Source organism: Nycticebus coucang, chromosome 18 (genome assembly GCF_027406575.1).
Source record: "Nycticebus coucang isolate mNycCou1 chromosome 18, mNycCou1.pri, whole genome shotgun sequence".
In the NCBI taxonomy this organism is placed as follows: Eukaryota; Metazoa; Chordata; class Mammalia; order Primates; family Lorisidae; genus Nycticebus; species Nycticebus coucang.
The window spans coordinates 24532723-24559495 of record NC_069797.1 but is presented as its reverse complement, the minus strand read 5'-3'; positions in this window follow the sequence as shown (position 1 = coordinate 24559495).

Sequence of the window (26773 nt, the reverse complement as noted above, 5' to 3'; positions counted from 1 at the left end):
GCCTGAGTTTAGGGAAGGGGTCAGGGCCAAAGACCCAGATCCAGAAGTTGATGGCGGGTACCTCCTGCAGTTAGCTGTCATATGTGCCCGCACCATGATGTGTTAAGGGAAGTGGGAATGAAGGCCCAGGGAGATGTGGAAGCAGCGGCCCAGGGGCAGCCACGGGAGGGGCCATCAGCGAGCTGTGCGGACCACTTCTCAGCATGGGCCTGACGCTTACATGAAGAATGGAAGGAGAGCTGATATTCTAGCATGGACTTGTCCCCGAGGCAGTCTCTCCCCTGCGGGACCACTGCCAGGCCCGTCAGACCAACCCCCGAGTGGAAGCACTCTAGCTTGATGGTAAGTTTAAAGCCTGACTCAGCACCCCAAGCCTCAGAAGGCAGTTCCTGTCACTCTCCTATCCACAGACTCTGCCGTACACTGCCATTAGCCCTGCCCCCTCACTGCAGGGCATTTTGGAGTTTACAAATCATTCTGACATCCATGACCCCATCTAATCTTCATACCAGCTTTCAGAGGGTTGGAGAGTTTTCTTTTTAGCCTTATTTTTCAGATGAGGAAATGAAGGCTCAGAGGTTAAGCCATTCAGCTATCGCACATCCAGGACATGGTCGAGTCAGGGCTTCACGCCAGGACTGTCTGCTTCTAAAACCTCAATCTGCCTTCTACCTCCATCAGAATTCACAGCTTCCCCAGTCACTGCTAAAATATGACAGCTCCATCACTGGTACTTCTTCCTCAAGAAGCCAACAGGTGCTACTTTATGCTGGTTTGACATCATGTCCCCTCTTCTCCAGCCTCAGCTCTTACCTGGCAGAGAGACTGCCCTTCCTGTCCAACTACCTGGCTCACCCACAGCTTCTCATCCTCCAGGCTGTCCTTCACGCATCCCTGCTGGTCAGAGCCTCGTCACCAGTTCCACACCTTGGGCCAGTTACTCACGGCTCTATTCGCCTTCCCAGTACTCCTCAGTGCTCCAGCCCCTCACCTCACCTCCTCCGGGAGGCCTCCCTGACTGCTCTGGCCTCTGCCCTTTTCCAGGGCCCACCCCCCACCCCCGTGTGCCTGTGGCGTGTGTTACTGTACCGTGCCATGCGGCATGGGGTTGCTCACACGTGGTCCTCCGTGTTAGCTCTTCTGACGGTGGTTGTCTCCACCTTAAGGTCAAATTCAACATCTCTCCCTAATCCAGGAGACCGGATTCGGCTTTCTCTGAATCAGCAGACGCAAATCATTCAAATATGGACTATGAGTCAGGGACTCCAGTGGGATCTTGAAGGTCCCCTACTTCAACCTGTCTCTGACATTAGATTCTCTCTCTCTTTTTTTAAAAATTGAGACAGAGTCTCACTATGTTGCCTTTAGTGGAGTCCTGTGGCATCACGGCTCACAGCAACCTCAAACTCTTGGACTCAAGCAATCCTCTTGCCTTAGCCTCCAGAGTAGCTGGGACTACAGGCACCTACCACAATGCCTGGCTATATTTTGTTACAGTTGTCATTGTTGTTTTGGCAGGCCCCAGCTGGGTTTGAACCCCCAAGCCCTGGTGTATGTGACTGGCACCCTAACCACTGAGCTATGGGCGCCAAGCCAGGCATTATATTCTCCTCTCCAACATTCACCCCAAAGTCAAGCCTCTCCTGATACTTGGGGGCTCACTAACTCTTAGGGCAGGTCATTCTACCTTTGAACAGATAGCGTGAGGATGTTTTCCCTTTTCCCCCGCAAAATGCGTATAGGAACAATCTGCCATCCATATCCGTGCCAGGCTACCCAGGCTAGGGCTGGTCCTGCTTCATGTGGTCATTCAGAGGTGTGAAGGCACGATCTTGACCCTGAGCATTCTCTTCTTCAGGCAGAACTACTTTTCTCCCTGTGTATTACCCCCATCCTCTCCTCTGTCCTGGACTCCTTCCCAAGACATGTCCCAGTTTTTCTGTCCTAGACACTCTTCTTACCTTCCACACCTCAGTGCAAATTTAGACAAAAAGGAACATCTACTTACTGAGCGCTAGCTCTTTGCCAGGTATCAGCCCAGGAGCTGAGAATTTAGCAGTGGACAAAACTAACAAAATGGAGCCTGCATCCCACTGGTGCCACTGCATCATCTACCACTATAGGGACTCTGCTCCTTTACCAGGGTTTGTGATGCTCAATCCCAAAGCCATGGTCATACACGAGCACAAGGCACTAGGGTGCAAAGAAGAATAGGATATTGTCCCTGTCTCGAAAGCTGATGCCCCCAGTGGCTTAACCAGCATGGTTCACAGGTCTAGATTAAATCTCTCTCTTTCCTGCGTGCACACACACTCACACACCCACACTCTTTCATATACACTCACACCAATTGCAGGAAATCCACCAACTTCTGGTCCATACAGGCCAATCTGTGCAGTTTTAGGCACCAGTGCCAACCTGGGAAACCCCCATCTCCTGTCACCATCCCCCCACCTCCTGTCACCATCCCCCCACCCCAGAAAATTCAGGAGCCCAGGTTCCCCAGTAGAAGCCTCTGAGAAGATCCATGGGGCATAAGGATGGGTCTATTGAACTGCATCGCTCTGGTCTAGATAAATAGTTATCACCAGCCAACGTGGTTAAATAATCATTGGAACACATAATTCAGAAATCACGCTCCTTAAGAGTTCCCCGTTTAATACCCGCCAGAAGATGCTAATCGGCTGCACAAGACTGAGTTTTATTTTTCTAGACAGGAAGCATTTCTTCAGACCCATAATGACTTTCTTTGACATAATAATGAAGGAATGTGAATTTAAAACAGCCTGAGATGCTGGGGCGGTCTCTGTTATCTGGGGGGCTGGCTGCACAGAAATAGCTTGAGTAACTGCTGACTTACTGGGCTGCCTCATCATTGAATTCACTGCTTACAAAGACCGGATTTTACCAAATTAAATTTTAGTGAGTAATTTCTGTTCACATAAATGGCAGAAATTAAGCCCTGGTGGATGTGGTGGAGGCTGTCACACGGAGCTGACAGTACGTCAGGGACCACCGGGGAGCTAAGCGAACCACGAAGAGAAAATGCTCAGCGGACAGAAAATGCACCGGTGGGGGAGAGAAAGGGAGGTCCTGAGCTCTGGTTCAGACAGGGGGAAGTTCAAATCCCAGGTCTCCCACTCACGACTGGTGTGACCTAGGCTGCATCCCCTGAGGCTTTCTGAGCCTCAGTTTCCTTATCTGAAAAAATGGGCACGATTAAGGGCTATCACAACGATGCAAAATGGATTACATTCCCGAAAGCAGATGGCTCTTGGTAAAGGCCTGCGTAAATATTGTTGGTGGTTGTTTCGTAGCTCCCAGCCTGAGCAAGTTGAACAGGAACAAAACAGAAACAAGAAATAAAATTTTTAAAAAAGCTCCTTCAGGTGTCCCCCCTTTTGCAGAGAGGTAGGTAGACGAAACCAGCTACATCTTAACCCATCACGTGGCATAGACAGGGCTAAGAGGACCCAGCGCACTGCTGGAAATAGATTCTGTTGGACACAACCAAACAGCCAGTTAATCCAGTGGCTTGGACCGATTAACACAGCCAAATAAACTGCTGTCATGTTAAAGGAATGGATGAAAAACAGAGTACTTGAATTCTTTGTACTTAGTGAGGTTGAAAACATGATTATAAGAAATAGCACTTTCTTACATATATGTACAGAATGTTTGTGTGGTAGATCAGATTATTGTTTCATAATATCCACTCTTCCCTGCATCCGTTGAAGTTTATTTGCTTTCTCTTTGGTGTAGGGCTTGGCCATGTGACCTACGTTGGAAAATGACCGGCCCTGGTAGAAGCAAGGTCCTGCAGCTGGGCTCAGCCTCCTGCACTTCTGCCACAGCCAAGAGACGAACTTGACTGAGCCAGATGCATCTCCTCTATCCTGGACTCTAAGATAAACATACAAGGACCAGAGCAGAGTCCAACTTATAGCAAGGAACCAATTCTCACCAAACTCATGGCCTAAAGCAGAACAGCTCAGCTGGCCTTGCCTAGCTAACACAACCCTTTGCTGCCCCACAGAGCTGTAAAACAACTCCTTTCCTTTGCTTAGTGACACTGTGATTTTTGAAGGTTGTCTGTTACGTGACAAGAGTTGACTGCCATAAGATATTTTCATATCCACTGGCTCATTCAATCTGTAGAAAGCCCACTCATGGGCTTGTGTTTTTGCTTCTCTCTCTCTTTTTTTTTTGATGAGGAAACTGAGGCTCAGAGAGAAGAAATGACTTATCAAGGCATGAAGCTATCAGAGATAGAACTTAGCCCTTTAGCGTTGAGTTGAGTGTTTTTTTCCCACATACAGAACAAGAGTGGCTTTTATACAGGGGGGATGGAGCTGGGGAGATCCCTTGGTTCCCAAGAGTAGAAAAAAAGAAGCTTCTCTTACTTCATAATTTCACCAAAGGCCAATCTGTGAGCAGTCCTGGAAGGGCTGAGTGATATCCCAGGAACAGTTGACAATTAGCCTATGGCTCACCCATGGCATTTCCTATGATTTGGGTTGGTGTCAAATGTCACTGGGCAGAGACAGAAAGCAGTTTGTCATGAACAAATTTATCAGGCAATACTGCCAGCTGCTAAATAGTATATCATTCCTAATGATATTGTCAGCCTCTAATCAGTCTAATCTATATTGTCAAGCCGATGTGATATTCCCACCAGGCGTGGGCCTTTGCAAATACCGGATCTAGCCACGTGAGAGAACAAACTGAATCTTCACCAGTTCTGAGCTCTGAATCAGATTGGGATGGCTGATTCCCACCTCAGAGAATCAGAAAGAGTGTGCACGAAGTACCCAGTGTAGGGTGTGATACCTCGTAGCACGCCGCAGGGAACTGGCGGTGGGCGGTATGTGCTCCTGCCGGTGAGCTGGCTTCCCTTAAAGCTCCAGAGAAGTGGGATGGGCCCCAGAAACGCCCTCACTGTCCTTCCTGGCTCCTCTGTGTTGTCACTGTTTCCTTTAAGCAAAGGTGGCTTCGCATGCAGTATTTATGCCTTCCTGCAGCAGTGCAAGCTGGAGGAGATAAGGCAGGAGGGTGCTTGGCACAGAGAAGGTGTTTATCAAAGAAAAACTCATATATTCCCCATGGGTAGGAAAGCCCTCTCTTATTCACTTCAGTAAAGGGCAGCACCACTACCCAGTTAGTAAAGCCATAGATCCGGGCTTCATCCCCAACTCCTCTCCTCCGTCATTCCACATCCAGCACTATTCAATACGGCAGAGCCCTCTGCTTCCCTCTATTCCCTGTATCACCCTCACATAAGCCATCCCTTTTCTAGCCTCCCGACAGAGCGTCTGTTTGGTGTAACCTCCACACAGTGGCCAACGTCATGGGTCTAGGCCAGAAACTAAATCCTGACACTCCTGTGCATAAGATTCTTGGCATTTGGATGGGATCCAAACTCTTGACTGTGACCTATGCACGAGTCAGGGTTTAGCCAGGAAGACAAAATCTGTACCAGATGGATATTAGCAGTGAAACTTCAACACAGGGAACAAGCCACCAAGGTGTACGAGGGGCTGGGAGAGCAACAGGTGAGGTGGTGAGCTGCAGGTGGTCCCCTCACCCCCTCCCTGCTCCCACCAGGGCTGGGGCAGAGAAAAGACGTGGTGTGATTGGTGTCCAGGAGCCAGGGCCACATGGTGGGCACAGCCCATGGGAGGAGCCATCTCTGGAAGCTGGAATAGCTGAGCAGAGAGAATCAACCATCTCTGGAAATTCCACCCACAGCAGAGAGCGTGAGGGAGCCATAGCAGAGCCTTTTCTCTTCCTCACTGTTCCATCTCCTCAGCGAAATCCAGGGATCTCAGAGAGAAACGTATCTGTGCACATGGGGAGTGGTGGTGCACAGTCACAATTCTCACAATGCCTGAGTTAGCGTAACGCTAGAAATGAGTCAAAATGTTCATTGACAGAAAAATGGGTGAATGCACTGCAGTTTGTACACTACACTGCTGCTCAGCGGTTAATGTGAGTGGTGGGTGTAAAAACCACAAACCCAGGGAAACACCTGAGCAGACTTGTGTCTTGTTTGCTGTCAGACCCATTCTCCACCCCTGCTCTGTTCTGCCCAGCAAGGAGGCTGACCCTGCCAACCAGCTTTCCAAGGCTCCCTGGCGACTGGTGTCCAGCTCAGTGGGCTGCTGGTGGGAGACTGGAAGGTGAGAGGAAGACAGAGTTGTGCCATTTAAAATTTCATTAGGTGCTGACAGATCGGCCTTTAAAAAATTGGCACTCACTTATTCTCCCATCGCAAGTGCAGACAGGAATACCCATTTCTCCACACTCCTACCAGCATTTTATGTTAGAACATTTTTAAACTAATAAGTAAGTCATGGGCCTTTATCCTTGCTTTAGGTTGCATTTCTTTGCTTCCTAATGAGATAGAGCAATGTGTCCTGCACTATTGATTGTTGATGATTCCCTGTACTGTATAAGATGGCCTTTTCGTGACGTCTGTCTAGTTCCCTTTTTCTTATTGATTTATAGGACTTCTTTATTTATTGTAGATTCTAAAATTTGCATCCGTTGCATATGTTACAAACATCACTTAGAATATCTTCTTTCTCTTATATATATATATATATTTTTTTTTTTTTGGAACTCAGGCTTCTAGGAACTGACTGCTGTCTAGATGTGCTGTGTGGGAAGCAGCTTCTTGGGAACATAATCCTTGTGGCTCCCCCCTCTCCCCTCCCAGCAATGCCCAATGCTGCCTGGGAACTATGGAGAAAGCTCTAAGGGTGCATGAGGCCAACGGGTCTGGTACAATGGCTCCCAGGAGGCCAGCAGGAGAGGATGCCCTTTCTCCAGGGAGGAACTGGAAGAACTAAAAATGGTAACTTACAGCTCTGTCTGCATGAGTTTGGTGAACAGCAGCTGTAACCAGTCAACTGAGGGACAATGGGGACATACAAACAAAGTTCACAAGAGGAAGGAGCCATAGGGTCAGGGAGAAGGAGCTTTGAAAGTGGGCTCAGAAGCTCCAGATTTGAGGGCCAATTTTGACCATTTATTACCTGTGTGTCCTGGGAAAAGTCATGGAACTGCTCTGGGCTCTGCTTTCTTATTGAATGAGTTAGTCCGTAAAACAAGTGAGTGAAAACGGTGTAAATGATGAATTTCTGTGCAGAGGTGAAGACAAGCTAATTAAGACTGTTTTGGAGAATGTTCCACATGTCGCACACTATATTTTTTACTTATTTCCTTTGGTCCTGCCGTTGGCCCCGGGTGAAGGCTGTAACTATCTCTTTCAAGCTAAGAAAATGGAGACACAAAGAGGGTGGTGACTTGACAGAGGTGCCCCAGCTAGGAACAGCAACACCTTAGAAGAGCCTCCACCTCTCGAGCCTCTGCCCTGCACTCTTGCTACCCCACAAGCCTCCCTCCTAAAGGGTGGGGATCATCTGGTTATTTGGAAACTCCTGAGTGTTCAGTGTTGAATAGTCAAGGGGATGCCTTTGCTTGCCATTTTTCATTCGGATGTTTTGTTGCTGGGTACACATGGTCTTCGTTTCCAGTGCTAACTTCTATGCTAAAGGACATCCTTTGGGGAAATCATTTAGCTGGCCTGGGCCTTGGTTGCCCTAATAATTCTCATGGCCTCCTTTATCTGGGCTCACAAGAGTAATTACAAGGCCTCTCTGAGACCACAAAGCTCACCTGTGGGGTCACAGAGCCTCAGACAGGATGAAGAACTGCTGAACCTCCAGTGCGGTGGTTTGGAGCTGATGGAAAGTATAGCCTACTCCACTTGTCACCCCTCTCAAGTAGGGAAACTGAGGCTCAGAGAGGGTTGGTGGCTTATCCTAGATCATCCAGCAACAAAAAACAGACCAGAACCCAGCGAGGACATATCCCCGGCATCCCCACTGGATGATCATCTGGACATCTTTGGTCAAAATCCTTGGAAATGACTATAGCTTTGCAGTTATTATGGTTTAACAGGCAGGTGACTCTTTTCTGTCAAGGGCTAGAGAGTAAACAACTTAGGTTTGCAGGCTATGCAATCTCTGTCATAGTGACTCATCTCTGCCCTTGTCTTGCAAAAGAAGCCACAGCCCAAATGGAAATCAATGGGCATGGCTCTGTACCAATAAAACTTTATTTACAAAATCAGGCAGTGGTCTCAATGTGGTTGGCAGGCTATAGTTGGCCTGCTCTTAGCTTAAAGATTAGAATTTTTCCTGTATCTGGAGCATCTGAAATGTTTACCTTTGGCCAAAAATGGCAGGACTATGACTAGGCAGTTGAGGTGGCAGAATCTGTGCCTACCTTTGGGGTTTTGTTACTCTTCATAGCATTAATTCTGCAAATGTACGTGGCAGGCAGTCAATCGCATGAGCAAGAGAAAGGAAGGGCTTCTTTGTTTGGCCAACCACTGCCAGGAGTCCCCTCTGTGCTTCGTGGTCCCCTGGGCTTCCTCCTTGTAGACTTTGTCTTGCTACCTTGCAACTGTGCATTTTCCTGTTTGTCTCTGTGGCTGGACTGGGAGCAACTTGAGGGATAAAAGCTTATTGAATGAATGAATGAATTAAGGAGTTAGTGAATTCCAGCAAGAGCAATGAGAAGTCTAGAGGACCCAGTGTCTAATCTTTTGGTTGAAAAAGGGAGAAGTTTGCAGAGGGTGACCATGTGGCAGTGGAGAATCAGAAGGTCTACGAGCTGAAAAGTCCTTCACCTAACGATCCTTATTCCTGAGTTATTTGGAGGGGTGTTGAGGCATTGGCACCGTTTTGATGCAATATGACCAGGGACCAGGAGGCTTGATTCTGTCCTGATGATCACCTCCCTGAGCACTTCTGGAGAGAGCTATACTGACAAGGAATACAACCAGAATGGGAATTAAAGCCTGTTGTGGGCTGAAAAAAATAAACACACACACACACACACACACACACACACTGGAGTACTCCTAAGCACAGGGTGGGCCCTAATCCAATATGAGTCTTGTCCCTGTGACAAGGGGACATATAAAGGACACAAAGACACCCTTACAGAGTGATGACACACAAGAGAAGACGGCCATGGACAAGCCAGGGACAGTGGCCTGCAGCAGATCCTCCCTCCCAGAAGGAGCTAACCCGGCCGACACCCTGATTTCCATCTTCCAGCCTCCAGAACTGAGATAATAAATGTCTGGTGTTTAAGCCCCAGTCTGGGGCTCTTGAGAAGGAATCCCTACCAAACTGACACAAAGCCCTTACTTTAAAAGTAGCCACCCAAGCAGCTCACATCAGGCCCTGCTTCAGGGCTCTGGCAAAGTTGGGGGACAGCTCCAGGCTTGTATTGCTCTGCTCTTAAAGGTATTTATTAGAAGAGTCATCAAAGTGCCACCTAAAAGTGAAAGGTGGTGCCCCCTTTGTTATTGCAAACCTATTCACTGAACATTTGTTGCTTTTTTTTTTTTGCTCTGTCCCAGAACTTCCTGGAGGGTGCCTGGGTAAGGAGAGCACAGAGGTGGGAAGCCCAGGGAAGGGGGTTGTGGCTGGGCTCACTGAGATTACAAGAACTAGGTGGGGGTGGGCTGTGCAGTGGAGAGGGTGGGGCAGGAGGAACCTCTGCCCTTTAACCTGCAGCCTGGCACTTTCCTTCCTCATTTGTGGAGGTGGCGCAGGCTTCACGTGCATCTCCGTCACAGTTGTATTAATTTCACTGAGTTCCTAGGCCATCATGGCTCTATGAGTCCTGCCTTTCCTGAGTTAATGGGGTGGCATAAATAACTCTAGGGGAAGCATGCCGTCTGGCAGCTCCTAAGTCAGGCTGAAGTTAATAAATCCTCTGCTCCACGTGTGGCTCAAGGTTCTGACGCTAGGTCAGAGGTTGTGCCGGTCTGGGACTAATTTCCACCTAACAGAGGCCACTCCAGACAGCTTAGGTGCCCCTTGGGCAGAAGAAGGCAAAACTGGGAAGGGAGGGATCTGGCCTCTGATGTTCTCCTGGGCCCTGAGATTCGTGGAAACCATCACACTAGTGAGTTGGGGTGGCTCTGACTCTGCACTGGTGGGCCCACTAGGCTCCTGGGAGAGGCTGGCTCATCCTCCCACGGCAGGGGCCCTGCCAGAGGGGTGCCAGTGCTGCCCACCTGTGCACTGTCTGCACGTGCTCCCCAGCTGACTGCTTATCTCCACTGGCCTGCATCTCTCTGGGGAAATGAGATACCCAGGGTTTAGATCAGGCCCCTGCAGCCAGACTGCTTTGGTTCAGATCTTGGTTCTATCTCTTACTTGCTCTGAGGCTTTGAGCAAGTTAGCCAACCCCTCTAATTCTCCATTTCCTCGTTTATAAGATAGGTGGGCATGATGAGGGCAGTGACCTAGCCTGACCCTGCCTGACCATAGCACTTATTATAAGGACTCTGTGAGTGATCGCATGTAAGTGGCACATGCGTGGCACATCAGAAGTGCTCAGGAAGTGTTAGCGGTATCAGATCTCTGTCCTGGTTTCTTCAGAAGCACCCATGGGTGCTCATGGACATCTGGCTTTCTTCACAGTGTCAGAAGGGAAGGGCAGGGCTGAGAATTAGGAGCACAGGGACCACACAGCTGGGGCTCTAAGGCTCCTGACAGCTTGACTGGTAATTTTCCAGGGTCCAGCACAAGCAGGGGGTCAATTTTCAGCTCCTTAGATGTCCCCCCACTGGTGGGCCTCTGCTGTCCTGTACAGTGGTGGTAAGTGCCCTTAGCCTTCAGGGCCAGGTCATCTCTCAAACTGCCCACTGGCCTCCATGCTTAAGAGGACTCTGAGGACAACAGAGAAGTGCATAGCACTTTATAGTCTATAAAGCCCTTTTCCTCTTTCTTAAGATTGCTTTTGAGTCTCTCCAGAGCCCAGGGTGACTGGCATTTCACAGATGGAGATGCTTAGATTTGCAGAGGTGTGTGGCTTGCCTAAGGGCCCACAGCAAGGGCAGTGACACAGCCTGGCAGCTGCTTTGCTGAGTTGGCCTTCCCAGCCCTAGGTGACGTGGCTCCAGGTGCCGCCTCTTGACCACCCAGCATCTCCCAGTGTGTGCTGTGCCTCCTCTGCTCCAGAAGGCTGAGCTCAGGCTGCCTGCTGGGGACGGGGAGCAGAAGACCCCTCCACAGACTGTGAGGTGGGAGGGAAGCCCCCCACCTTCCCCAGCAGATCCAAATGGGAGCAGAAAGTCTGATTCCAAAAGGTCCCATCCCACACTTATTTTCAGAAGTCCTTGGGATAAACCTGGCTCCCAGAGATAGAGGCTCAATTCATTAAACTTAGATGATTAATTACAGGGCAATTAAACATTTGATTACATTAATGCTAAGGTGTTTAAACATTGTTTTGCAAAGAATGTTTGCTCATTAATTACAATGGCAAAATGCAGAAATGAAGCCGGGATGGCGGCCGCAGGGGAGACGAGGGAGCCTGGAGCTTGCCCGTCTGAGGCTGTCTCCTGGAGAGGCAGCGTTGTCTCTGCCTGCAGCCTTCAGCACCTGCCCTTGGCACCTGTGTGCTGTCACATGTGTCCAGGGCAGGTGGATTATTGGAAGGAGCTGCATGGTACTGGGGTCAGCGAACACAAGATTAAGTCCTTTTTCTTTCACCAGCACCCAGACATATCCCAGGACTGCCCTAAAGAGGAAGGTCCATCATGTCCCTTGGGGGACGCCCTCTCCAGCTGCACAGTTGGTGACAGGACCTCCAGGGTTTCTTCCGGGTCTTGCTCTTGAGTTTTTTCCCAGCTGGGTCAGCATTTCCATTGCTAAGCAAGGCGAGACAATAGGGGAGAAGAACGTCTGCTGTGCTGGCCCTTGTCTCTGTGGTTTCCAGGGCATCTTCTGCACAACCGCTCCCTCCAGTGGGTGCTCAGGTCTAACAGGGCATCACATGGCCTTCAAGCCTCAAGGGACCTTCGGACACATCGAGTTTGATGCATGAACACTCCCTCTCTTCCTCCCGAGTGGTCATCATTATTCATTTAAGTAAACATTTATGGAACCCCCACTGTGTGCGGATCTATCATGGGGATCAAGGAAGAATAGGATTGACGTGCCTCTATCGTCAGGAGGTTAATGTCCGGTAGGGGAAACTGACATAAACAGGCACTTCCCCAAGTTCTTCTGTGACGGGTTTCGTTAATACTGGCAGAGTCCCACTCTTGGATGTGCAGCAAAGGCATCTTCTTAATTTCTAGAAATAAGTGTGATCCCTGACTCTGGGCAGTCTGGTACAGATGTCATATTCTACTTTCTTAATGAGAGGATCCTAGAGAACAGTCCCACAGAGATGCCCTTTGGCCATGGCATAGGGAGGCAGCAGGCAGCAGGGATGATAGTGAAGGGCCCACCACGCAGCCCAAATGCCCACTGACCCACCCCGTCCTCAGGTGGCTGCAGACAGGATTCCTTCCTCACACTTCTGCAGCCCTGGAGTTAGGCCCCTGAGTTTCAGGAGTTGGGGTTTCTGGCAGTGAACATGCACAGGCTGCCAGCATCTCCACGGACAGGGGCAAAGAGAAGCCAGACACGGGAGACACAGGCTGATGCTGTCCTATCAAGGGACAGGTGTGAAGCTCAGCTGCCCTGTGGGGGGTCATACATGGTGGTAATAACTGAGGGGGGTCTGAGTCAACAGGGGGATATGATGGACCTTCCTTAGGGCAGTCCTGGGATATGTCTTGGCTATAGCAGCAGCAGGTGACAGGTGATAACAGCCACTCAATAGGCAGTAGATGACAGCAGAGAGTTCTAGGACCATATGGGGAACCTCCCCTGGCCACCCATTGCTCAGGCATAGAAATGGGTCCTCCTTTCCCTCTGGAGGGGGCTAGGAGAGGCTGGGAGCTGTTGGGAGGGGAGGAAGGGCATTTATGAACTGAAATGTTAATCCTGAAGTCAGCTGTGAAATCACTGGCGGGACAGGGAGAAAGCCCAGGGTAGATGTAACTGGACAGGTGGGAGATAGGATGGGGAGGGAAAAAACCAGACAAGGGGCAAATTCCAAGTGAAGTCCCGGCTTCAGCTGACTGGGTGGGGAGCTCAGGAGCACAAATTACCGTCAGCGTTTGCCCCCACCCCGCAGTTGGGCTTTTACTCTTACACAGGTTGTTGCCTGCAGGCTGTCCCTACAGGGCCACAGACCCCCAGGTGGCTGTCTTCCTGTGCAGACAGCTTGAGCAGCAGCTGGCAGGCAGGGCTCAGAAGAGTCACAGGAGCTGGGGAGGCACACAGGGTGGCGAAGGGCCCTGAAGGGTCTGGGCAGAGCTTTGACAAGACCAATGCTCCCTCCCACTTCAGCTTCCTACAAATCCTGACTTCACCTCCTTCATTCTGAGCTATTTTATCTCTCCTTGATGGGAGGGAGAAGGTTTACAACTTAGAGTCAGTGTCTTTAGTTCCTTAAGAGCACAGGTTTATTATTATTGTTTTTTGTCTCTAGGCTCTCGTACCCCCAACACAGGAACAGGCAGTGTACACAGTTGGTGCTCAGTAAATGTCAACTGTGGTCTGTTGTACAGCTCAAAGGTTCTTCAGCCTTGGCTGACATGGTGGGGGGCTGTGTTTTGCTTCCATCCCAGTCTAGACCAGGGCTTCCCCAGCAGGCTGACTGTTCTGCAGAGGATGACAGCTGGGATTTGTCCCCTGGGCTCCAGGGCTCCAGCGCTCCAGTGCTGGTCCAGAGATGTGCTCCAATTTTATACCAGATTGGCCCTGTGGCCCAGGGCCAGCCTGAGCTTATCAGGTCCCTGGTAAAGACCAGCCAGCCTCCCTTTGGCCTCGGAGTGTGCCCAGGGGCCCAGATCCAGGGCTTCTCCAAGCAGGGTAGCACCTCCCCCTCTGCTGAGCCCTGCACTTCCATTCCTGGGGGGCTTTAGACACAGGAGTGGCTGAGAGATGTGGCAATCTGCAGCCATCCCAGCTCCTGAGACAGAGGTCTGCACATGGCCAGGAGGCCAGGAGGAACTGTGAATGGTGACCCCCTTCCTGTGCCCCATGCAGGATGACCCGCTCAAGGAGCCCCTCCTCTCTCATATATGCTCCTCACTCCCAGGGCCTCTGCTCTTCTGGCCCCCTGGGAGCAGAGGTGGTCAGGGGTGGTCCTTGCCTTAGAGGCAGCCATGTGAACCTGCAGTAAAACACTACCCGGTGTCCTTCCATTTATTCATTTAGTGAATGTTAGCTAGGTACCGGGAAAGCATGTTTTTGCCTTCCTGGAACTTCCAGTGGAGGAGACAGAATAAACAAGCAGACAACTGCTAAGGCAAATACAATGCAGGCGCTTGTTAGCATCACGAAGGAGGTAAACAGTGTGCCATTTGCATAGGGCCGGGGAGGGCCTCTCTGGGAGGATGGCCTCTGAGAGATGGAAAGCAAGGGACCTTCCAGTGGAGGGTCCAGAGCAGCCAGTACAGAGGCTCTGGAAGGAGCTTGGAGTAGTCCAGGCCACAGTGAGCAGGGTGAGGGAGTCAGGAGGAGCATGGCACTCACAGGCTGCTGCGGGATGTAGCTGGGACCAGACCCTGAGGGCCTCAGTGGCCCTGGGAGGGTGCTTAGTTTTAATTCTGGGTGCAATAGGAAGGCACTGAAGCACTTTGAGCAGAGTTAAGTTTGTAATTACAGAATAATTTTTCTGGAAGGCATGATGAGAATGGGCTGACAATGAAAGTGTGCAGGCAGGAAGACCAGTTCCGGGGTGACTGGAGAAGTTCAGGTGAGAGATTCTGATGGGGGCAGTGCAGAGAGAGAAGGAGGAGTGCGCAGGTAAGCCCTTAGATTGGGGTCACTGATGTGAGAGATACAACGGAGGTGTGAGGACGACTCCCGTGTTCCTGATTTTGTAATGGAGGGCATCGCACAGCCATTCATGAGTGCACTACGGTGAAGAGGGGCCCAGTTTGCAAGTTAAGAGTTCATATTAGGTTTGATGAATCTATTATACATGTTGGCAGAAATATCAAGCCAACCTCAGGTATGAGAATCGGGGGTCCAGAAGGGTGGTGCAGTCATTAGAAGGCTGTCAAAATAGATGCCGGGAAAGCGACCGGGAGGGGGGGAACCACCCAAAGAGAGAACGCAGAGATGATGCAAGGTGCCAGGGCAGGGCGCTGATAACATTCTCCAACTCTGGAAGAGAAGCAGAAGGGGCAAGGCAGGCGACACATGTGGCAGGAGAGGGGCCAAGGGACAGGGGGACAGCAGGGGAGGAAGCAGGACATTTCAGGCAGGAGAGTAACCGTGTCAAGTGCCATGGAGAGGTGGAGTCAGATGTGGCCACTGGATTGGACAATATGGTTTACTTGGTGACCATGACACCAGATAAAGAGGAGGATGATTTCAACAGAGAGGACACCTGATCTCAGAAACCTGCAGGCCTCTCAAAGCCAAACAGAAGGTTTCTTTCATAGGGTGAAGGAGGGGAGAACAGGGACAGGATCTTTAGTGGGGGAGCTGGGTAAACCTGAGCTCCTGCCCGGTGCATCAGGAAGTGTCCCACGTGCTCAGTGACTCCTAGGAGTCCACTTCCCTGTGCTCACTCAGGCTTGGGGGCAAGCACATCTCAGGGCCTTCAGGGAATGGAGAAGCCTGAACAAAGCATGGTGGAGCAAAGCAAAGTCCCAGCACAGGCAACCGTGGACAACTGCTAAGGGCGCAGAGAGTTTCAGTGGTGGTGGGAATGGAAGCCAGACCAGAGGGGGCCAAGGGGTGAGTAGGTGGAGAGGAGTGAGGAAGCCAGTGCAGGTGGCTCTTGTAAGGTTTATGGGGTGGGTATGGGACACACGGTGGCTGTAGGGGGAGGTGGGACAGAATTTATTTTTAAGATGAGGAGTCATGAAGCATATTTTTACGCTGTGGGTAATGAGCCTTCAGAGAGCAAGGCTGTGACTTGCTGTCTGCACATGTGGTCTCTGCTTGCTCCTTCATCTGTTGGATCCACCTCCAGGTGGAATTCCTCCTTTCTTGGGGCCCCTGGATAGCACCCACCCCAGGACAGGGGACTGTCTGCATGACTTTCCGGGGTGGCTAGTCCTGCACATGCTGAACCTTCCAGAGGAGCCGCAGGGCACAATATTTCAGCCCCGGGCCCCGGGGTGAAACTCTGAAGCACTGGGTTCTTGTCCCTGTGTGACCCTGGGATGGTCGCTTCTTCACTCTGGGCAGCAGCTTCCCCACAGGGAGGGAGCAGCTCAGCTGGTGTTTTGTGAATAAGTCTCTTTCAAGGCTCAGGTCTTCCTATTCCACACCCTGTAGGTGACCCCCCCACCCTCATTTTCACAGCCCTCTCTGACCTTACTTAGTTTTCCCACTGTGAGAAGTGGGCCTAGCTTAGGTCACTTTCCCCAAAGCTTCTCTCAGAGGCTTCCAGGATGGCCCAAGTTTGTGCCTCCCCGTGACTCAGAATGAGCTCAGCCAGCATTCTCCTCCCTGCCTTCAATCATCTGGCAAGGCATACTGAGCCCCACTTTCCTTCTGAGCAGAGTTTGTACCTGGGCACCTGAGACAGAGTGGGGGTCCAGAATCCTTTCCCTGTGCTCATGGGCATTGGAACCTTCATGGGAACTCTGGGCATCCTACGGGCAGAGCAAACAAGCTTCAAAACCCAATAGTTCCAGGTGGCGCCTGTGGCTCAAAGGATTAGGGTGTCGGCCCCATATGCCGGAGGTGGTGGGTTCAAACCCAGCCCCAGCCAAAAACTGCAAACAAACAAACGAACAAACAAACCCCAATAGTTCCTACCTGTGTCACCAAAGCCCTCCACAAATATATCCCTTGGTCTCTCCTCACTCTCCTACTCTGCACTCCACCCCCACCTCACGGCTCTGCTCAGCATTTGGGTCCCAAGAGGATCAAAATGTTCAATCCGCTTTGTAAGAATTAAAACAACTGGGCCATCCGCAGATTCCCTGTCCTCCACTCAGCCTGCTGCAGCTCCTACAAATTCCACATGCCTGGAAGCTTCATGTTATTGAAAACAAATGCACACACTAATTCTCTCAATTGCAGATGTTTGAATTCCCGATTTCAAGCCTGAGAGGAGAGCAGACTGTCTTTCAGGAGGTCAGTTTGGTGTGGTTTGCCGGGTCTGCAATCAGATTGGCCTTGATATTTTCTAGCTGCATAAGTCTTAGCCAATTCACTCATTCTCCCTGTGCCTCGGTTTCCATCTGTAAACTGGGGGATGTTAGCAGTAACCCCTGCCTACCTGTCTCATAGGTTTGACATGGAAATCAGTTGTGGAATTGTCTTGCAAAGGATGGCCCTGGGGACGGTGGGGGCCGCCGCGGGCTTACACAGGAGGTGGCTCGGTGCTGTGCAGCCTGGGCTCCATTTTCAGCCTGGGTCCCAGAGAGGCAGTAGCCGTTCTGAGTAATTGGAGCAGAATAAAAGTCTCCCCCAGCGCAGCAGAAAGAAAGCAGCCAGGAGAGAAAGTGTGATGGGGGCATAGCGCTGCAGGAGGCGCAGAGGAGGATCGTGGTGAGAGGGCGGGGAGAGCAATAGAGAGCCCCAAGGAACTGGGACAGGCTCCGTGGTTTTGCCGTGTTGGCCACAGGGAGAAGAACTGGAAATGGATACCCACATGGGGTGATTTACTGCAGGACATGTACTTAAGTCTTGGATAAATTTTGGTCAAAAGCATTTACTTGTCCTTTCAAAGTGAGGTTTCAATCATTTTCAATTAATCTTCCAGTCTTCACAAGTTTCAAAATCTGAGTCACTCTCCCAATGCCCGAGTACTGCCCATTCTGACAAAGCCGTTAAAACCCAGGTGCCCTGAGAAGGACTCAAGACAAATAATTCTGTCTTAACACATCTTTTACCTGTCCACGTTTGCTGGTCATTATACAATGATAAGCCATGTTCAAGGCTTTGGACACTCAGACGTACCTTCCAAAATGTCAACTCCATCAAGTAACGCCAGACTTGGAATTAAAAGACCTGGGTTGCAACTCCTGCTGTGTCACCAGGAGAAAATTTGATTATTATTCAACATTCATTCCGCATAGGATGGTTAGTAGAAATAAAGACCAAAATAAAAGGTGGCAAGATCATCTTAATAATCCCCTGAAAACTATTTTATAAAAAGTCAACTTTTTATTTTTTTTTTTTAAATCACAACTTAAGAATTCAGGGATTCTTCAATAAGGTAAAACACATCTATTTTAGACCAAAAATTCACACTGATAAAATACAAGTAATTTTAAACTTAGGAACAAAAAAGAAAGCCTTTTATCACACTGATAATTAATTAACAAATTAGCTTACATCCTTCCAAGGTCCTAGAGAATTTTAAGGTAGTGCCACTTAATCTTGTTTGGACTTCACAGGCAATTCAGGAAGGCAAGATAAAACAAATTGGGGATAAAAAGAAAAAAAGGGACACCACAGATATTTGTGTGGAGAGAGAATACAAAAGAATCTGTAAAAATTTACAAATGAAGGACTTTGAGGGAGAAGATGAATGTAAATTGCATACTTAAATATTGACAGTCCTCCAGAAAATCAGCAATAGCTAGAAAACACAATGAAAAAACTGCTTGTAACAGAACCAAATGACCTAACATATTTAGAAATAAATACATGTTTTATGTCTTAAGTTTAAACATGTGTTTATTTCTAAATATGTTTGGTGAAGGTTATGTTAACCAGTTTGATGAAAGTATTTCAAATTGTATATAAAACCAGCACATTGTACTCCATAATTGCATTAATGTACACAGCTACGATTTAATTAAAAATAAAAAAAGAAATTAACACATGCCCGCCCTTCATGAGGACGAGTTAAACCCGACTCCGGTGGGGGCAGAGAAGAAGAGAGCTCGCACCTTGTGAAAATGTCTCCCTGCCTTAGATTCATTTACAAACATAGCCTACTTTAAGTCAATCCCAATGGTATTCTTCCAAACACAATAATAGATTCTGGAAAAACACACCGATAAAGATTTCAAAGGGCAGTCTAAGAAAAAAAGAGTAAGTCACAAGGCCCAATCTGTGACACATTAGGATGTTTTATGAAATAATAATTTAATAAAATAATTAAAAATGATTGATGTTGGAAGATGGGAGAGCATGGAAGAATTTTAATTTGGAGCTCCCCTTTCCACCAAAATAGACTATAGATGGATGAAAGAGCTCAATATGTTTTTTTAAATAGAAAAGTTAGCAGAAAAATGAAATATTTATTATCTCTCCAAAGAAAGGCCACTGTCAGCTTGGAAGCAATAGAAGAAATCACAAAGGAGAAGGCTGAAAAAGACAGCAAGAACAAAACAAAAACTCCCAGGCATTAGAAAAAAATGCAGTCAAATAAAAAAATCTAGAGGGAAACAGGTAGTTTCAGCAACTTTCATACCCAAAGAGTTGATAGCTATGTCACATAAGGAGCTCATTAAAATTTATGAGAGGAAAAAAATTACGACCCAATAGGTAAGTAGGGAACACATCAAACCGGGTATTCACATGGGGGACATTCAGTCTGTTAACAAACACCTGGGAAAATGTTTAGCCTTGCTAGTAATCAGAGCAACTAAAATTAAGCAGTCTTGAGGTGCTATCTGATAATTATTAAGCTAGCAAAAACACCTCCCCCAAATACACACTTTTTTAAATTATTAAATCATAGCTGTGTTAAAATCATAGCTGTGTTAAATCACATTAATGTGATCATGGGGCACCATACACTGGTTTTACAGACCGTTTAACACATTTTCATCATACTGGTTAACATAGCCTTCCTGGCATTTTCTTAGTTATTGTGTTAAGACATTTATATTCTACATTTACTAAGTTTCACATGTACCCTTGTAAGATGCACCGTGGGTGTGATCCCACCAATCACCCCCCTCCTTCCCCTAACTCTTCCCCTTCCCCCTATTCTTAGGTTGTAACTGGGTTATAGCTTTCACATGCAAGCCATAAATTACTTTCATGGCAGGGCTGAGTACATTGGATACTTTTTCTTCCATTCCTGAGATACTTTACTAAGAAGAATATGTTCCAGCTCCATCCATGTAAACATGAAAGAGGTAAAGTCTCCATCTTTCTTTAAGGCTGCATAATATTCCATGGTGTACATATACCACAATTTATGAATCCATTTGTGGATCGATGGGCACTTGGGCTTTTTCCATGACTTAGCAATTGTGAATTGGGCTTCAATAAACATTCTGGTACAAATATCTTCATTATGATGTGATTTTTGGTCTTCTGGGTATGTACTTAGTAGAGGAATTATAGGATTGAATGGCAGATCTATTTTTAGATCTCTAAGTGTTCTCCAAACATCTTTCCAAAAGGAATGTATTAATTTGCATTCCCACCAGCAGCGAGTACATACTTCTAGCAAACCACCATGCCAAGATTGGGGGTGGGATAAAGGTGAGGGCACAAGCGGGGGGACTCTGGGCTCATGTCAACAGCACCACTCTTTACGTGAGCAGTGTGGGATATGAGTCAAAAAATACATCCTTTGGGCTACTCTGGACAGAAAAAATGATCCCTTTGAAGATGTTCAAAGTGGCATTGTTCAATAACAAAAATGAGGGAGTAACCTGGACACTCAATAATAGGGGAATCGTTTAGTAAATGATAGGGCATCTACATTATTTTATTTTATGCAGCTACTAAATTTGATTATAAAAGCTATGTGGAAACATGAAAAATGTTAAGTGGGCAAAAAAAGCCCTGCCTGTATTCAAAATCACACCTACGTTAACGTTGCGATGAAGGAAAAGGATGTCTATCTCTGTGGACAAGGGCAGGAAGGAAATACATACAAATGAAAGTAGCTTTGTCAGGTCGGGGATCTTCCACTGGTGTGTTTCTCTTGCTGTGTTAGTTTTAAAAATTGAGGGGAAATCCCCCGAGGCTTGTGGGATCCACACTACAGGTACTTTCCTAGCCATAGCCCTGGCCCTGGCTGAAATGCTTGTCCCCCAGGGCGTGCTGGGTCCCACTTCTCTGGGTCTGGACCCTGCCTGCTGCTATGGAACAAGGGCATGTCTGTACCCCTGTAAATGTGGGTGACCAGGACAGCAGCACCCCAGGAGCCCCAGACACCAGCATTAGCCTCTGCCTTTGAGGCCTTCGAGCTGGTCACTCCTGCAGTCAGGTGGCAGGACCTGACTGTCCTCCTAGGTAAATAATTACGGCAGTATCCAAAGTGACCAGTCTCATTTCAATGGCTATTGGGACATCTCAGCCATGGGGACTGAGACTAAACCCTAGAGCCAGCAGAGAAGCTTCTAGGGCCCAACCTAGAGCATTTGACACAAGCTCAGCTTCCTCCAGGTCCTGGGCAGCGGACAGGTGCTGGTCTGGGGATCTAGGCTGCCTCTTGGCACCAAGCCCTGGGGCCTTATCCTGAGAAGAACTCCACCCCATACCTGCAGGCACCAGGAGCTCCAGGCTGGGCTCTGAGATCCCTCCTCACTCCTACCCACCTTGAGAGCGGCTTAAGTGTATGTGTGTGGGTGTGAGTGTGTATACGTGAATGTGTGTGCATGCATATCTGTGCATGTGTGAGTGTGTGTATGCGTGTGCATGGGAGTGTGTATACACACCAGGGAGGACTCCTTCTGTTCCTTTTCTTCTGCCTTTAGCGAGTGTGTCCTCTGTTCTGGGTCCTGCCTTTGGGCTTGACCATTCATCAGAGCTTCTGGCTGTTGTTATTCCTTCTCTATGAGTCTGTTTATGGGACCTTAGTGCCCATTGTTATGAGTAATAATTACAAAGATAAAGTCAGAGGCACCAGCAGGTGGATAGCACTTTCCACACTGTTTCTACATAAGCTGTGATCTTCATTTCCGCAGAAGGACAACCTCGGCTCCAAGCCCACCCTAATGATGGAACCTGCTCTGTCTCTGGTTTCCACAAAAAATCGTACCCCACCAATTATGTCATGATTTTTATAGGACTCCTAAAGATTTGTAAGAACATAGGACAGAGTCACATAGTATGGGGGCGGCATTTTGCCGGAAATTTCCCAGTAGATGCGTTTCTTTGGCCAGGCCCATCTCTCTTCAGGCCTGAAGGGCCATTTGTGCCACAGGTGCGTGAATCAAAGCCTTCATCTTACCCAGGAGGGTCTCTTCTGGGCCAGGATTCTTACGCCCACTGCCAGGGCAATGTAGTTTGTTATCCCAGAAGCGAGGGGACATCATTTCATTTATACTGTAATAAAACTCTTATTGATTTTAATGAAATTGAAAAATCTCATTGTGAATGAAAACCCCGGGGCCCCACCCTGTAAGTGCTGACTCGCTGTATTCTCTCCATGCCAGAGACATCATGATTCATGTCTGGGTACCGTCGCGGTCGAGGGCTGATTTCCCCGGCAGAATAAATGTGAACTATAAAAAGTTGCACATTTGAGTACTTCCCGAGGGATTTTGGTGGGTCCTGGCTGGGAGGGAGGAAAATTTTCCAGTGGGGTGATCAGAGCCACCAGAGCAGTGAGCAGACTGCTCACAGAAGGCACAGTGATCGTCTGTTATCATTCCACCTGGGACACCTCAGTCCCCAGCCCCCCTCCTTCTGCTCTAGCTCCATGCAGCTTGTTCCATACCATCAATGCCTTGTCAGCATCGTAGACTACCTGTCTCTACCACGCCCAGCAAGGTGCTCAAACTAGAAACCGGGTGTCATCCTCGACTTCCATTCCTGGTCTTTGGAGGAACCACTAGGCTCCCTCCGTCTCCCTGTGAACCTTTGCTGCTGCTGCCTCCGCACCCCAGCCACTATTCTCACTAATCATCTGGTTCACCCACCAGCTCCCTCTGCAAACAGAGCTCAACCCTGGGGTTCACCGCTCCCTTCTCCATGCTCTCACAGGTCCTGCAGAGACCTCTCTTTCTAGGTTTCAAAGCACCACTTACATCACATTGACATTTTAAAGCACTTTATACATTAACGCATTAAAGCCTCCTAACAACCTGATGGGGTAGGTACTCTTTTTATGCCCTCTTTTATAGAAGGGAAATAGGCCCACAGAGGTTAAGGGATGTGCCAAAGGTCACACAGTGAGCCAGTGCATGGCTTCTGAGCCATGGCTTCTGAGTCTGGGCTGGCAACCACTCTGCCTCTGTTATCATAGTTATCCTGTTTATTCCCTGGATGTGGGGGTGCAAGACCCAGGGTCCTTCATTCTCAGATCACCAGTGTCTCCCACAGGGTGGGGATGCTATGAGCTCCCAGTAACCAGGGTGGGGCTGATATCTAGCTTGGTACCATCTGTGCCTCACAGAGATCTTCACAGTGTTCACAAGTTTTTACCCCATCCCTAGCTAGGAAGGTCAGAAGGGCTTGTGATGAGCCAGGCACTTTGTCTACATTACTGGGGTTATCTACAACAGAGGTGGGGTTTGTCCTGTGAGGCCCAGAGAGGTTAGGAGGAGAAGTGGAGTCCCTGGCGTTCAGCACTAGGCAGCCCGGCTCCAAAGCCAGAAGTCTACTGCAGCGCCCTGCCGCCTCTTAGACCTGGCTCAGGATTTCTTTGAGATAGAATCCAGCTCCAGGTATGTCCTCTTATGGGAGATACATTTATTTTGAATCCCACTCTTTCAGCAGGACATAATACATAGGCTGAATGAAAATAGGAGCCTGGAGCCAGTGTTACTGCCACCAGGCAGGAGCTGGGGATGGGGCTGCTGGGCTCTCAGACCTGGGCTGTGGGTGTGGGTGTGGGTGGCTAGACGAGGCATCCACGTGGAGGTGCCAGCTCTTGGTCTGGATGCTCAGCCCACTCCCTCTTTTGGTACACTCCACCTTGCCCAGTGTTCACAGGTACATGTCCTGGGCAGTCCTGTCTCGTGTGGCTGCCTTCCTGTCCTCAGTCCCCAGATTGAGGCTGGATCAATTAGATTGTGCGGAGACAGTGGTCAGCTGTGGCTGGGTCCCTGAGGAAGTGTGAAGCCAGAGCTGGGGCAGACTGGAGACCAGAGAGGGCGAAAGAACAGGGGGGAGAGAGGAAGAGGGGCGGTAAGGGCAGTGGGGAGGGGAGACATCAGATGGACAGAAGGAAACAGAGACCCTGGAGAGAAGGGGCGAGACTGACCTCAGTTCCAGGCAGTGCTTTGCTTCTTGGTTGTGGTTCCTTTTCAGGCCTTTATGTTCTTTCTTAGTTTGTATTCCAAGAGACTTCCCTGTATTTTTCCAATCGCTCCCCTTTTTATGTGTATAAACTAGTGCATTTGTTGCAGTGCATTTGTTTTACTCTGCAACCAGAAGAACCTTGACTAAGACATTTCTAAATTGTCTTCCTTATGAATTCAGCCCTTGGCACAGCAGCACGCATCAGAGACTAGGAACACGGACAGAAGAGCTCGCACACCCCTCTCCCTCTGGCAGGAGTAGAGAGGCAGCAGAGACCACAGGGCACTGGCTGATTTGCTCTTTAGTTGAAGGGAAGTTCAAGAGGAGTGGGGCTCGTGGGCAGTGCCCTGTAGATCTGAAGGGCTTTGTGAGAGGCTGGCAGGTCCTGGGGGAGGTGGTGTCAGAGAGTGAGGTTTTCTGCTTAAGGAGGAGTTTGCCAGTCAGGTCTGTCCTGGGAGGAGACAGGCTGCTTCTGGAGGCCGAGTCTCCTGTGACTGCTGGGCCGGCAGAGCAGATGGTGGCAAGGAGGTGGACTGGGCAGTGTTTCTGCTCCGTCCTTGCTCGAGGGTCTCTTAACCAGTGACTGCTGCAGTATGACTTGGCCATGGTGCTCCAGTGACAGGCAGTCACTGGATGTTGGAGTTTGGAGGTGTCGAGGGGGAGCACATGAGAGAGGGAAGGCTGACCAAGACCAGGGCAAGCAGATTCTCTCCCAGGAAATGGAAGGCTCAGAGACAATTAGTTTCAACTGGGTCCTTGAATGAGCAGGACTTTAGGAAGCCCCTCATGCTCAGCCTCAGGAGCCATCAGAGGCAGAGGTGCCCCTCCACTGCCTGCCCAGCATTCTGGAACCTACTTACCACCCACGGCTGGCTGAGGAAACCCGCTGCCAGGACAGCACAAACCCATGCTGTGGTGTGAGCCTGGCTCCTGGCACGTCTCCCTCCCCAGGGGAGAACAGACTCAAGAGAGATGGTTCCTGTGATGCTGAGGGGTGAGCTGGGCATCCTGGGTGGCCAGACCCCTTAGTGTTGGGTCTGATAATTTCTTAGGGAAATCTTTCCTTGGGCCATCACCCAGCAGGAAGCTTGGTATCCAGTGAACCCACAAGGGACCACTCTGTCCCTTCAGATCCCTTCAAGGACCCAGGACAGGTGAATCTCCACACTTCCTCCTGCTTGGCAGGTACTTCTAGGTGACACTGGGGCATTGTCCTCTATGTAGTTTTGGAAGGTGGCTCTCTCCATCTGCCCTGCTCACTGTGTCCTAGAAGTCTCCCTCCCAAGGTTCAAGGCTACTCTGTCCTAGTCAGTCCCTGTCTGCTGCTCTTACTATGACAATGACCCTCCTCACTTTCCCCTTCCTGCTCCCCAGCACCACCTCCCCTTCGGCTTTCCTCTCTCGCATTCCCCCTACCTCTGGGGTCCTGTCCTCTGTGCCACCTGGTGTGTGGGGCTGAAGTTGTGTGTAACCTAATGGGCCAGGTGCTCCACACTGCACCTTTAGCTCCGGACGGCCCTGGGGGGATCTGGAGGACTCTGGGCTCTACTGTAGGATGCTGGGGTGGGGAGATCTGGAGGATGCTGAACTCTACAGGAGGATGCTGGTGGCGGGGGGGAATCTGGAGGATGCTGGGCTCTACTGGAGGATGCTGGGGGGGGATCTTGGGGACACTGGGCTCTACTGGAGGATGCTGGGGGTGGGGGAATCTGGAGGATGCTGGGCTCTACTGGAGGATGCTGGGGGTGGGATCTGGAGGATGCTGGACTCTACTGGAGGATGCTGGGGTGGAAGGGATCTGGAGGATGCTGGGATCTACTGGAGGATTCTGGGGGGGATCTGGAGGATGCTGGGCTCTACTGGAGGATGCTGGGGTGGGGGGAGCTGGAGGATGCTGGGCTCTACTGGAGGATGCTGGGGGGGGGATCTGGAGGATGCTGGACTCTACTGGAGGATGCTGGAGGGGATCTGCAGGATGCTGGGCTCTACTGGAGGATTCTGGGGTGGGGGGATCTGGAGGATGCTGGACTCTACTGGAGGATGCTGGGGGTGGAGGGGATCTGGAGGACGCTGGGCTCTACTGGAGGATGTTGGGGGTAGGGGGATCTGGAGGACACTGGGCTTTACTGGAGGATGGTGTTGGGGGGATCTGGAGGATGCTGGGCTCTACTGGAGGATGCTGTGGGGGGGATCTGGAGGATGCTGGGCTCTACTGGAGGGTGCTGGGGGGGATCTGCAGGATGCTGGGCTCTACTGGAGGATGCTGGGGGGGATCTGGAGGATGCTGGGCTCTACTGGAGGATGCTGGGCGGGGATCTGGAGGACGTTGGGCTCTACTGGAGGATGCTGGGGGTGGAGGGGATCTGGAGGACACTGGGCTCTATTGGAGGATGCTGGGGGGGATCTGGAGGATGCTGGGCTCTACTGGAGGATGCTGGGGGGGATCTGGAGGATGCTGGGCGGGGATCTGGAGGACGCTGGGCTCTACTGGAGGATTCTGGGGGTGGAGGGGATCTGGAGGACACTGGGCTCTACTGGAGGATGCTGGCGGGGATCTGGAGGATGCTGAGTAAGTTCCATGGGCTGATGAGAAGTATGTGTATTCAGTTTTGTTGGGATGAAATGTTCTGTAGATGTCTACTAAATCCAAATGTTGGATGGTTAGGTTTAAATCTAAGATTTCTTTGCTCAGCTTCTTGTTGGAG